Source organism: Muscardinus avellanarius, assembly GCF_963383645.1.
Source record: "Muscardinus avellanarius genome assembly, chromosome: 8".
Classification (NCBI taxonomy): Eukaryota; Metazoa; Chordata; class Mammalia; order Rodentia; family Gliridae; genus Muscardinus; species Muscardinus avellanarius.
Window position 1 is genome coordinate 105,488,876 of NC_137794.1, and position 14,028 is coordinate 105,502,903.

Consider the following 14,028-nt stretch of genomic DNA (forward strand, 5'->3'; position numbering starts at 1 on the left):
TCTTAGAAAATGATCACTCCAAAAATGAATTCACAGTATATAATTTAGAAAAAAAATTGACAACATGAATTGGACATTGAGAAGATATAGGCTCATCTTAATTCTAAAAATAATGGTCATAAAAGAGGAAATAGGTGGTGAAAACAAAGAGATGAACAATCTTTTCAAAGAACTAATATGAAAAAAAATTAAAGATAGTAAAACAGGCCAATACACAGGAACAGGAAACATATAGAACCCTCTTTAGACAAGATCAGAGAAAAAATTCATCATGTCACATAATCATCAAACTGATCAATATAAGATGCCAAGGAGAATCTTGAAGGCAACAAAAAGAAGACCAAATGACATTCAGCGGCAAACCAATTAAAATCACTCCAGACTTTCCAAACCAAGCCATGAAAGCCAAAAGAGCCTGGACTTCTGAACTCTAAAAGAAAACAACTTGTACCCACCAAAACTATCCCTCAAATTAGAAAAGAAAATAAAAATATTTTATAACAAAACAAACTTTTCTATCAAGCAAACAATTAAGCAAAGAAGAACTAGCACTACCTCAAATAGAAGTTAAAACTCAAAATGTTAAAATCATCTCTCAGTAATCATACTGTATATAAATGGCCTCAACTCCTCAATAAAAAGACATAGGTAGCAAATGGATTAAAAGCCAGAATGGATTTATCTGTTGTCTGCAAGAAACACACATTACAAGTAAAGATATTAACACACTAAAGGTAATATATGCCAATGGAACTTAAATACAAGCAGGAGTAGCAACTATGATATCAGACAAGTTAGACTTCAAGCCCAAGCTTATCAGAAAAGACAAAGAAGGTCATTTTTACTGGTAAAAGGAGCAACCCAGCAAGAGGAAATAACAATATTCAACGTTTATGCCCCAAACATAGGTACAGCTACTTTCATAAAACAAATTCTTTGTGACATTAAATCACACATAAATCCCAATATAATAATACTAGGAGACATGTGACATATTTCCCTGTGTCTTTTCAGACCATAATGGAATGAAACTAAAAATTAACTATAAGAAGACCCATAGAAACCACAAAAACATGTGGAAACTGAACACCACATTGATAGACAAAGAATGGGTCATAAAAAAGTAAGAAGTAAAATGGGTCATAAAAAAGTAAGAAGTAAAATCAAGCAATTTCTAGAAACCAACTAAAATTAAGATACAACATATCAAAATCTCTTGGACACTTTGAAGTCAATTTTAAGAGGAAAAATCACAGCACTGATTGCTCACATAAAAATAACAGAAAATCACCAAATAACCTAATGACACACATCAAAGCCCTTTGAAAACAGAAACAATCTAACCCCAAAGCCAGTAGAAGACAGAAAGTTATTAAAATCAGAGAAGAAATCATGAAGTAAAAAATAAAAAACTAAAAAAATGCTGATTTCTCAAAACTTAACAAGATAGATAAAATACTAGCCAATTAACCAAAAAAAAGAGAATCAATCCAAAATTATAAATATAAGATATAAAAAGAAGCTATTACCACCAACAGTGTAGAACTTCAGAGGACTATCAGAAAATACTTTGAAAAACTAAACTCCAACAAAATGAAAAATCTAAAAAAAAATTGACCATTTTCTAGATAAGTACAACATTCCTAAACTGAGTCTAGAATATATAAAAATTTTAAATCAACCAATAGTATAAAAAAAAAAAACTGAAGCAGCCAGGCATAATGGTGCACACTTGTAATCCCCGCGCTTGGGAGGTGAAGACAGGATGATCACACAGGTTTGAAGCCAGGGCTTAAGAGACCCTGTTTCCAAATTTTAAAAAAGTATAAGAATAGGTCTGGGAGTATAACACGGAGGTAGAAGGATTTCCAGGAACCCTAGTACCACAAGGAAAAAAAAAAACTGAAGCAGCAATAAAGAGCCTACTATCAAAGAAAAGACCAGAACCAGATGGTTTTCCAAGCAAATTTTGTAAAACCTTTGTAGAAGAGCTAATTCCAGTGCTTCTCAAAATATTTCATGAAATAGAAAAAAACATGACTCTCCCAAATACTTTCTATCAAGCCAATATCACATTAATACCAAAACAAAATAAGGACAGCTCAAGGATATAAAACTACAGTCCTATACTCTGAAGAACTTAGATGAAAAACTCTTAAACAAAATATTAGCAGCATGCATTCACAACCATATGAAGAAAATCATACACCATGACCAAACAGGGTTCATCCCACGATTCAAGGCTGCTTCAATTTATGAAAATCAATCCATAAAATTAATCACATAAACAGAAGCAAAGACAAAAATCACATGATCATTTCAATAGACACTGCTAAGGTATTTGACAAAATCCAAAATCCAACATCCATTTATGCTAAAGGCACTGCAGAATATCAGAATAGAAATAACATATCTCAAAATCATAAAGGCAATCTACAGTAGGCCCACAGCCAAAATCATAATAAATGGAGAAAAACTGTGAGAATTCCCCCTAAAAAAAGAAGACAAGGATGTCCATTATCACCTCTCTTTTTCAATATAGTACTTGAGACTTTAACCAGGCCAATAAGGCAAGAAAAGGAAATCAAAGGAATACAAATAACAAAGAAGAACTAAAAATTTTGCTATTTGCAGATGGCATGATACTGTACTTTAGAATATCCAACAAACTCAACCAAAGGACTTATAAAATTGATCAACAAATTCAGCATGGTGTCTGCATACAAAATCAATCTTAAAAATTGAACATTTTCTGTATACCAACCATAAATCCATTGAAAAAAATCCATTGAAAAAGAAAGCCAGAAAACACTTCCACTCAGGATATCCCACCAAAAATAAAATATTTAAAAATACACTTAACAAGGAAGGTAAAAGACCCTACAAAGAAAATTATAAAATATTGGGGAAAAAATAAAAAAGACCTTAGAAGATGGAAAGATCTTCCATGTTCATGGATAGGCAGAATAAATATCAAAATGGCCATACTTTCAAAAGGTATCTATGGATTCAATGCAATACTCATTAAATTACCAAGGTCATTCTTCACAGACAAAAAAAAAAATCAGTCCTTAAATTCATTTGGAAAAACAAATAAACCCAGAAAAACTAAAGTAGTTCTCAGCAACAAAAATCATGCAGAAGGAATCATAATACCTGACTTTAAAGTGTACTACAAAACCATAGTAATAAAAACAGCATGGTACTGGCACAAAAACAGATGCACAGACCAATGGAGCAAAAAAGAAGACTCAGAAACAATTCTGCACACTTGATTTTGACAAAGGGGCCAATTGATTTTGACAAAGGGGCCAAAAACATATACTGGAAAAAATACAGCCTGTTCAACAAATGGTATTGGCAAAACTGGTCAACCATATGCAGAAAAATGAAAATAAATCCTACGTTCTCTCGCTGCACAAGAGTCAACTGAAGATGGATCGAAGACTTGGAAATTAGCCTAGAGACCTTGAGGCTTCTTGAAGAGGGCATAGGTCCAACACTGCAACACATTGGCACAGGTTAAAACTTTCTCAACAAGACCCCAAAGACACAACAAACTAAAATGTGAATCAATATGTGGATTGCATTAAACTAAAGAGCAACTGTACAGCAAAAGAAACTATAAAGAACCTCAACGAGAGCAAACAGAATGGGAGAAAATTTTTGCCAACCACTCCTCCAATAGAGGACTAATATCTAGAATATACAGAAAACACAAGAAACTCAACACTAACAAAACAAATAACTCAATCAATAAATGGGCAAGAACTAAATAGACATTTCACTAAAGAAGAAAGTCAAATGGCCAATAAATGCATGAATAAATGCTCAATATCATTAGCAATCAGAGTGATGCAAATCAAAACTACCCTGAGATTTCACCTAAATCCAACTTGAATGCCAATCATTCAAAACACAAACAACAACAAATGCTGGCAAGGATGTGGAGAAGTGGGAACTCTAATATATTGTTGGTGGGATTGAAAATCAGTGCAAACATTTTGGAAAACAGTATGGAGGATCCTCAGAAGAGTGGGAATGAACTTACAACATGATCCAGCTATACCACTTCTCGGTATCTACCCAAAAAGTTGGAAACCAAACTACCAAACAAATACATGCGTATCTATGTTCATAGCCACAAAATTCACAGTTGCCAAACTATAAAACTAGTCAAGACATCCATAAACAGATCAAAGGATTAAAAAACTATGGGATATGTACACAATACAATTTTATTCAGTCATAAAAAATCACAATTACATCATTTACAGGGAAATGGATGGAACTGAAGGACATTATGCTAAGTGAGATTAATCAGTCACAAAAAGTAAAAAAAATCAAATGTCTATGGAGAAAATGGGTCATAGGAGCAGCTCCAGATGAAGAAGAAGATACTATACATGATCAGATAAGGCAACCTAACTGGGTAAGAGGAAAATTCTCTAATGTTCATGATATACCTTAACAATCATATTAAAGTCAATCATTAGACCAAACAAGAGAAGGACAGAGGAGGAGGGAATTGGGCAAGAATTGGGTAAGGGCTAACTGGGTGATGTGTGAATGTATGCTTTCACCATCTTGTACTTCATTAAGATGTATGACTACAATGCATCAATAAAAAAAATTTTAAAGGCTTATAGAACTGAAAGATCAAATTCAGCAGTGTTTGGATACAAAAATCAATCTTAAAAAACTGGAAGCTTTTCTGTTTACCAACCATAAATCCACTGAAAAAGAAAGCCAGAAAACACTTAATCAGGATATCCCATAAAAAAAATACTTAGGAATAAAGTTAATCAAGAAGGCAAAAGACTTCTACAAAGAAAATTATAAAACATTGACAAAAAAAATCAAAGAAGATCTTAGAAGATGGAAAGATCTTCCATGCTCATGGATAGACAAAATAAATATTATGAAAGTGGCCATACTTCCAAAAGTGATCTATAGATTCAGTGCAATACCCATTAAATTACCAAGGCCATTCTTCACAGACATAGAAAAATTAGTCCTTAAATTTGTTTGGAACAACAACAACAAAAAAAAATAGCAGAATAGATGAAGAAGTTCTCAGCAACAAAAAACATGCAGGAGGAATCAAAATACTTGACTTTTAACTATACTACAAAGCCATAATAAGAAAAACAGCATGGTACTGGCACAAAAACAGACAAATAGACCAATGGAGCAGAATAGAAGACTCAGGAACAAATTTGCACACTTACAGCCAATTGATTTTTGACAAAGGAGACAAAAATCTACACTGGGAAAAAGATAGCCTTTTCAACATATTTGTTGGCAAAACTGGTTAATTACACGAAGAAAAATGGAAATAAATCCCACTTTCTCACCCTGTACAAGAGTCAATTCAAGATGAATCAAAGACTTTGAAATTAGGCCAGAGACCTTGATGCTTCTTGAAGAGGTCATAGGCCCTACACTACAATACATTGGCACAGGTAAAAACTTCCTCAACAAGACCCCAAAGGCACAAGAAACTAAAAGGTGGATCAATACATGGGATTTTACTAAACTAAAGAGCTTCTGTAGAACAAAGGAAAGTATCAAGAATTTCAACAGAGAGCCAACATAATGGGAGAACATTTTTGCCATCTATTCCCTAATAGATGACTAATATCTAGAATATACAAAGAACTCAAGAAACTTAGCACTAAAAAATAACAAATGACCCAGTTAAAATATGGGCAACTGAACTAAATAGACACTTCACAAAAGAAGAAATTCAACTGGTTAATGAATGTATGAAAAAATGCTCAACATCATTAGGAATCAGAGAGATGCAAAACAAAACTACGCTGAAATTTCACCTAACTCCACCTAGAATGGCAGTCATTCAAACACAAACAACAACAAGTACTGGAGAGGATGTGGAGAAGTGTGAACTCTAATACACTGTTCGTGGAATTGCAAATTACTGCAGTCACTTTGGAAAACTGTATGGAAAATTCTCAGAAGAATGGAATCAAACTTACTATATGATCCAGCAATACCACTTCTGGATATCTACCCCTAAAAATGGAAACCAAATTAGTGAACTAATGCATATATATTTATGTTCATAGCTGCACAATTCATCATTGCCAAACTATGGAATCAGCCAAAATGTCCATCAACAGATAATGGATTACAAAATTATGGGATATGTGCACAATAAAATTTTACTTAGCCATAATAAAGAACAAAATTTCATCATTTACAGGGAAATAAATTTAACTGGAAAACATTATGCTAAGTGAGATTAGTCATTGACAAAATAAGAAATTGGATTCACTCGCTAATATTCAGAACTAGGGAGAAAATGGGTCATGGGAGAAACTCTAGCTGAAGAAGGAAAATCTATAGATGAGCTAATATGGTGACCTACTTAGAAGGATAGGAGGGAGAAGAGAGAAATTCCCTAATGTACATTTACAAATATTTTAAAGTAAATCACTAAGCCAAACATGAGAAGGAGGGAGGGGGGATGGGAAAGGGCTAAATGAGTAATGTGTGCATGTTTGCCTCTACCATCTTGTACTCCATTAAGATGTATGACTACAGTGCACCAATATTTTTTTAAAAAAAGACACCTAAAGGTAGACATTTCCTAGAAGTTAATTCTGATTTTTAAAAACATCAAAAGAAATTTCATCACAAAAATCTCAATTTGCCCTAGGCTAGTACAGATATTCTGATAATAAGAAATACCCTATCTTGACATTACAGTGTTTCAACTGTTAAATTATCAAAAATACCATCTAAATCTGATGTGCAAGCTAAACTATTCAATGAATATGTGGGGAGCCATTAAGGTTTTCCCCTTAACTAAAAGAATACTTCTGACTGTCCTTCGCTCAGCTGACTGTCCTTTGCCCAGAGTCAACAAGGTTTGGGGTCATGGAGGATTCAGAGTAATTAAGGTCTGAGAGAAGATTAGGTTCGTATTGTTCGTAATGGCACGAGTGTATTGATTGACCTGCCCGTGATGTATGTACTTTGGATTTGTCATTATTGTATTCCGGTGTAACCTGAAGTGAGAAACTGTTTAAATACCACAAGAGAAATAAACCCAGGATCAGCCAGTAGAGATATTGACCCAGGAGTAGACTGGTGATCCTCCCATGCTTAAATTGAATTCTTTGAATTGAATTCTTTAATCCTCATTCCTCTCTTCGGAACCTGTACTTTTGCTGGCTGGCTCCAGCATGAATACAAAGCTTTAAGAACCACAAAATTATGTCTGAATCCTCAGTTGGGAAAACAGAGACATTATGTGAGCATTCCTTCAAAACCACAGCACAAACTGCCTTTTTCCCATGAGTTTTATGGCACATAGTCAGTATAGAAGCTACTTCCCAACATAGGCTTAAAACACACACTGTTCATGGGAGTCAGGGTGAGTTGCATGTGCACATGCGTTTGCTAGACATATTCATGTATTAGTTAACAGAAATAAAACTTGAGGACTGGATGCCATCTAAATACCAAAATCACATTACAGTTGGTGATTTGTCTTAAAAAGTATACTTATTCCATGAGAACTCATGACACCTACCCTCACTGTTTCACTGGATAATAACTTCAATCTCCATTTCTAGAATACATAATTGGGCTTTTCATCTGTGAGTTTGTTCTTGAGATTACTTTTGCCAAAAATAATTGTCCAATTTTACCTAGAGCTAGTCTTTCTGTTCTTGAAGGCTTAATTCTGTTTTGTGCTCTTCTGTTGTTCCTCCATGTATGAATTAAGTCTGGAAGATAGTACATGCTAAGTAAAAAGGTGATGAGTGAGTGAGTCATTAGAATGCCACTTCCATATGGTTTTCACCCCAGAAAATGTGTTTTTTGTCTTAAAATATCTATTAACACTGTTGACATTTTTCACAGGCTACATAAAACATGTTGCCTGAAATTACTGGATTTTCTTTTTTTCCCCCTATGAGGTTTTCCACTATAAGCAGAGAGACTATGAATAATGGCCTTAAAGTTTATTTAAAAATTCCCCTCTACCAAAGGGAAGCTCTACATAAAATAAGCCAAAATGAAAAAACAAATGGTAATCAAGATGGAAAATATATATTTTAAATATAACTATTATGTTTCTGGACTCTAGTTCAAAAATCTTAGTCTAGTTTAATTCTCTAAGTAATTTAAAATAAGAAATTAAATACAATATTGAGTAAAGAGAAATTTTATGTGTGCTGTGAATAAAATGGGGAGCAGAATTTATATCAAAAATGAACTTTCAAAGGCTGCAATAAAACTGGTAAAAATTAAAATGATAGATGAATTGTGTGCCAAAAGCATGAAATAAAAGATAAAATTCCAATGTAATCTTGCAATAAAGTATAATTTCTAGGAAAGTAGGATGATATATTTGCTATGTATTAACAAAAAATACTTTTAATTCTTACATTCAGTTCTTGGACCACACTTAAATAAGAGGTGCAGGAAACTGGAGAACAAGCAGATTGTTGATGGGTCTGGAAACCATATCACACCGAGTTCTTGGATGAGTTCCTAGTATTTCAGCCAGAAAAAAGAATCAGAGGTCATGATAGTTCACAGTCTTTAGTTGTCAGAAAAATAGTCTGAAAGCAATTGTCATGAATTACAGGAAAAGGGTGAAAGCCACAGAAAGAGAAGTTACACTTCAAGTCAAAGAGAGAATGTAAAGGAGAAAATGGACGTTAAAGAAAGTGTGTGCCTGGGAGTGGATACACTGCTTCTGGAGAGATTTGAGTTTCCTCTCACTCAGGATGGTTGGTTCCAAATGGCACACACTGAAGGAATGGGAGCAATAGACAAGCCATTTAAATACTCTTTTTAAAAAAAAATATCTTATTAGTGCATTTCAATCATATATCATAATGAAATCCAACATGTTAAAATGCATATGCACACACACACATCTAAATGCTCATATAGAGACTTTCCTTGCAAAGTTAAAACTCAAATTCAAAGGTCATACCACATAATTTGCCAAGTGAGCTCTTAAGAAGATTCTATCTGTGCCATCCCATTTCACTCAGATTAATCTTCCAATTTCAGGTGACTTTCTTCTTCAAATTCTCTTCCCCGTTCAGAAGATCTAACTACTACTTAGAAATATTAGAAGACATTCATTGCAGCCTTTCTGTGTTCTGCAGTATGACAACAAATAGAAAATCATCCAATAATAAACAGGGAGAATCAAACTGCCAGAAATGAACAAAAGTATTAGATATACCAGCATAAAAAATAATAAGCATAAAAAATAAGACATCAAATTATGATTATTTAATCATGAAGAATGAGCCTATCAAAGCTATATAATGGAGACAAGGACTAGTATAAATTGACTTGATGCTCCTCAAATAAATGGACAAGGAAAGATGAAAATCTGAATAAAATTTAATTTCTAAATAGTCTCTTCTGGCGACAACAAAATGGCATAATGTTTCTATTCTTCTTGACTTTGAGATTAGATTTCTCACAAATATTATTTCCTACCCCCTAAGAACATAATAGAACAACTCACTGGCACCAATTGCCTGAAGCTAATTCCTCAGTATAATTTTCAAGAGTTTTTAAATCAATACAAGTAGGCAGTAATAACTTAAAACATCAGAAATATCACTAATGTTTGACCAACTTTTGATTACTAGATTATTCCTGAAATTAAAAGCTCTTTTTTGTTTCCTTTTATCATACTATGGGAAGAACGCAAGTTCTGAGGCCAGGTAGCCTTGCTCTGAGCTCCAGGTGTTCTGACAACCAGATGGTCAAGGTAATGATGTGATATTTGTGAAACCTGGTTCAACCCCGTATGTGAATAAAACAGCTACATGGATTTTCATTTTATGCCTTGTAGGCTCTGTGCTTACACTCAAAAAGGCCAATGGCAGATACAAGTTTACAATAATTATTACTTTTTAAAAATACAAAATCTGTGTGACCAATATTTTTCTGCTGTAAATTCTGCTTTTTAAAGTCTTTTATTTTCTACTAATGTTCCTGAGAAAGTAATTTAAAACACCTGGCCATATATCCTGCATTCATATTTCTGTATGTTTAGAAAATAATTTGCTTTTTTTTGAGATAGTATTATTTTTAATTACAGTTACAATTTTTTTATTATTCTCTGTCTCACCCAAAATATGGTGTAAATTGGAGTTCTTTTTATAGTTAGAAAATATACCACAATATATCATTTTTATTTCTGTCATGTATAGTATTAATATTGCTAACACATTTTGAACATGTGCTATGTACATAAAACCATTTATCAGCACTATGGTGTACTTTTAAAAAATCGCTTCTAATCTGATTTTATACATAAGATTATTGTCATATCTATCTAATAAAATGAAGGATACCTAATCAGACTTGAGTTTCAGATGAACAACAAATAATTATTCACATGCATTTCTCCTACGCAATATCTGGCATCCTGTAATTTATGTGGCAATTCTATTTATGTGCCACATTGTCCTACACAGCATTCTTCCTTATAACCCTCCTGAGTCAAACATTAAGGACATCCAGATCAGCATAAAAACTGCTTCCCTTCAGAGGAACCAGACAATATGGCAGCACTGTGGCATGCATGGTACGACAGTACTCACAGCATTTTCTGAATTTGCTAAAAGCTACTCCATATAGATATAAAGCCTAAAGCATTCTTACCCTGGTTCTTTAAACTCTTTTAATGTGCCCTTTTCATTATTTCATGAAATTAATGAGTAAAACAAAAAGTAGAGTGAATTTTGGGTGAAAAAATGGAGTGCAAACCAATTTTAAAAAGATTTAAATTAAACGATTTTTTAAAACCACATTAGAAAGATTCGTGTAGATACAAATATGCTGATTGTATTTTCTGTACTCATCTGATTTTATTTTAAATATTTTCATTTATCTCCAAGAAACTATTGCCTAAGGAAACAAATTAGCTACTAATTCTTACAATATGTATATGTAACATGATAAAATTATGTTTTTATAATTCTATAATTATACTCTGATAATTATTGATATATCATTCTTTAATTTTTAAATGTTACTTTCAAATATGCCTTACTGCTATTTATTTCCATGCATATGGCAATGTTGTTAGATACTTTCACTCCTTAACTTCTGTGTGGTTTGCTGACTCATGTTTACTGTCTTACACAACCAAAAAATTTTCCTCCTCCAGTAAGGGTAGGCATATAGGCCAAAATATTCTTATGCCATAGATTCGCATAAAATGCCTATTTTCCTATCTTTAAAATTGGTACCTCATAGGAACTCAAGAGGGACTTAAATTGATTCACAATCAAAGCATTAACGTCAAAGAGTATCTTCTAAAGAAGTACTCCAAACTGTTCATCACTAGGTAGAGAGAGATGAGTGATAGACAGAGATAGCTAAATAGAGCCATTTTAAGCCTTAGTTTCATCCATAAAAGGTGTTAAAACAATATTTGAAAGTGAGTAGAGATGTTTTCTTAGCCCGAAATTTTATTCATTTTGAAGTTGCACTGAAAGATACTGTGAATTAGAATTGTGTGTTCTTGAGCACCTTTATTCTCCCTATACCTGGATTTCCTCAAGTGATTTGTGAACTTAATTTCACTATAAATCCTGAAATGACTTGAGCTTTTACACAGCAGAATTTGGTTTATAAAGTAAATCACCGACATTTTCCTGAAATTTGATTCTGTGTGCCAACTTTAGTTGTAGCTCTCCTGAAATCTCTGATATTTCTCAGCATTGTAAAACAATCACATTCTGGTTTCTCTAGCAATTGGAGATTTTACCATCCAAACTTTAAAACTTTTTATTTCAGACAAACACTTCATAAATGCCTTAGTATCCCAAATGCCCTTACTTATTCTCTGACATCTGTAACATAAATAAGTTTAGATCTCACTATACTCTTTATATATCTGAGATTGACATTAACCAAACTCTTGAAATAGATTTGACTATATACATTTCCACAAATAAATGGAAATATCTCTCTATGTTGAAAACTAACCAGAGGTAATCTAATGTGACATTTTAAAAGGCTTTGTGTTGCAAAAAGCAATGGCCAAATCTCCAAAATCATAAAGATCTAGGTCAACATATACTGAATAACAATTGCTTTATAGTGAACACAATTCTATAATAGTAATTACCAAGCTTTAGCAGCATATTAAGATGCATGAAGATGGTCAATAATAACGTAATAACTTTTAATAACTCATTTCCAAAGAAAAATAGAAGCTTTTTAATTATTTTTATTTTCTTTTTATGTGTTTTAATTGTCTTTTTATAAAAAATGAAAACATTTTAACTCTATTAAATATACATGTGTATATATCTCCTGTCATAAATCTTCCCACAATTGTCTTTCCACTTTTATGGAATAAATTAATGAAAAGGGTTTCTTTATACCCCACTGTTAACAGCAAATAATTTAATAGCTTATTTAAGTCTATGAATGTAATTAGAATTACTCTTATAGATCTTGGACATGATGTATGTTACATATGTGTTTTTACCAATGCACAGGGTAAATTTAATTTAGAAGGTGACCTTGAAATCAAAACCCAAGGAGGTAGCATTTTCATATACTAAAGCAACATGCAAAGAGAAATAAATATGTTATTTAGAACTTATTTTATTAGGTTTCAGACAAGTGGGGTTTCTTATCTTAACCTGATGTTATTGATTTCTGAATCTTTTGCCTTGTATCAGAAAACCTCATTATAGTTGAGTTCTTTAGAATATAGAAAGGCTTCCTGGGAGACCTAGAATTAATGGATTTTCTTGTGAGTGTTCTGTATGGGATAAAGATGAACTGAAATTACCTTCTTGGGTGTAGGGCTTTTCTCTCTCTTTTAAATCAGTTTTACAAATCATTATTAGATTGTCCACATATTATAACTTTATAGATTAATCAGTTTCTCCCTGTGATTAGACTATATGCTTTATAGGGTCAAAGATTTTGTGATTTTATTTAATATACACCCATCCCTAAAACACTATTGAAAAACCAGTCACAAGAGGATTTAAGGAGAAAATTATGAACTAATTTCACATATACACACATGTAAATTTATACACATATAGCTAAAATTTAATAATAATATTTTCAGATTAAGAAACATTACATATTTGTAATAATTGACTTCTTTTAAAACTGACATCACTTAGACCTTCAACCCATGCTATTATCTGAATTGTTTTGTTCATCATAAAAAAACAAGAAGATAGACTATATCAAATGAAAAACTAATATAATACTGGACAAAACCAGACAATACTACCAGGGGAGCAAAACGTAAATTCTGGAAACACTCCCATATATATGTATGGAAATCACTTATTTTTTGTTGTTTGTTTGTTTGTTTGGTGGTGGTGGTGTTTTGTTTTTGTTTTTGTTTTTTTGTGGTACTGGGATTCCTGGAAACCCTTCTACCTCCGGGCTACACTCCCAGACCTATTTTATACTTTTTTAAAATTTGGAAACAGGGTCTCTTAAGCCAGCATGGCTGGCTTTGAACCTGCGTGATCCTCCTGTCTCCACCTCACAAGTGCGGGAATTACAAGCATGTGCCATAACACAGGGCTGAAATCGGTTGTATTAAAGTATCACAAGTGATAATATGAGCTAAGATGGAAAAAATGCACATAATATGCCATAAATCATTCTAAGTTCTTTACATAGATTTAATCACAAGTTTTCATACTATGCATAGTATTTTTAACTGCAGTGTACAAATTATAAAGCTGAGACAAAAAGTGAAACAATTTGTTCAAGACCACAGAACTAAAAAAAGTCAAAGTTAGAACTGGTCCTAACAATTTTATACCTCTGATTTCCCCATAACTAAGCGGAAAAGAGAGAGACTATTATGTACTATTAGAAAAATGAATATAATACATGAAAAAAATTAAATTAAATTGTTTTAAAATCATATTAAAATGCAATCCATGGAAGTTAAATGGAAATATCACATTCAAAACTACAAAAATATTTTAATAAAATAAAAGAGACTATATTTCCATGAGT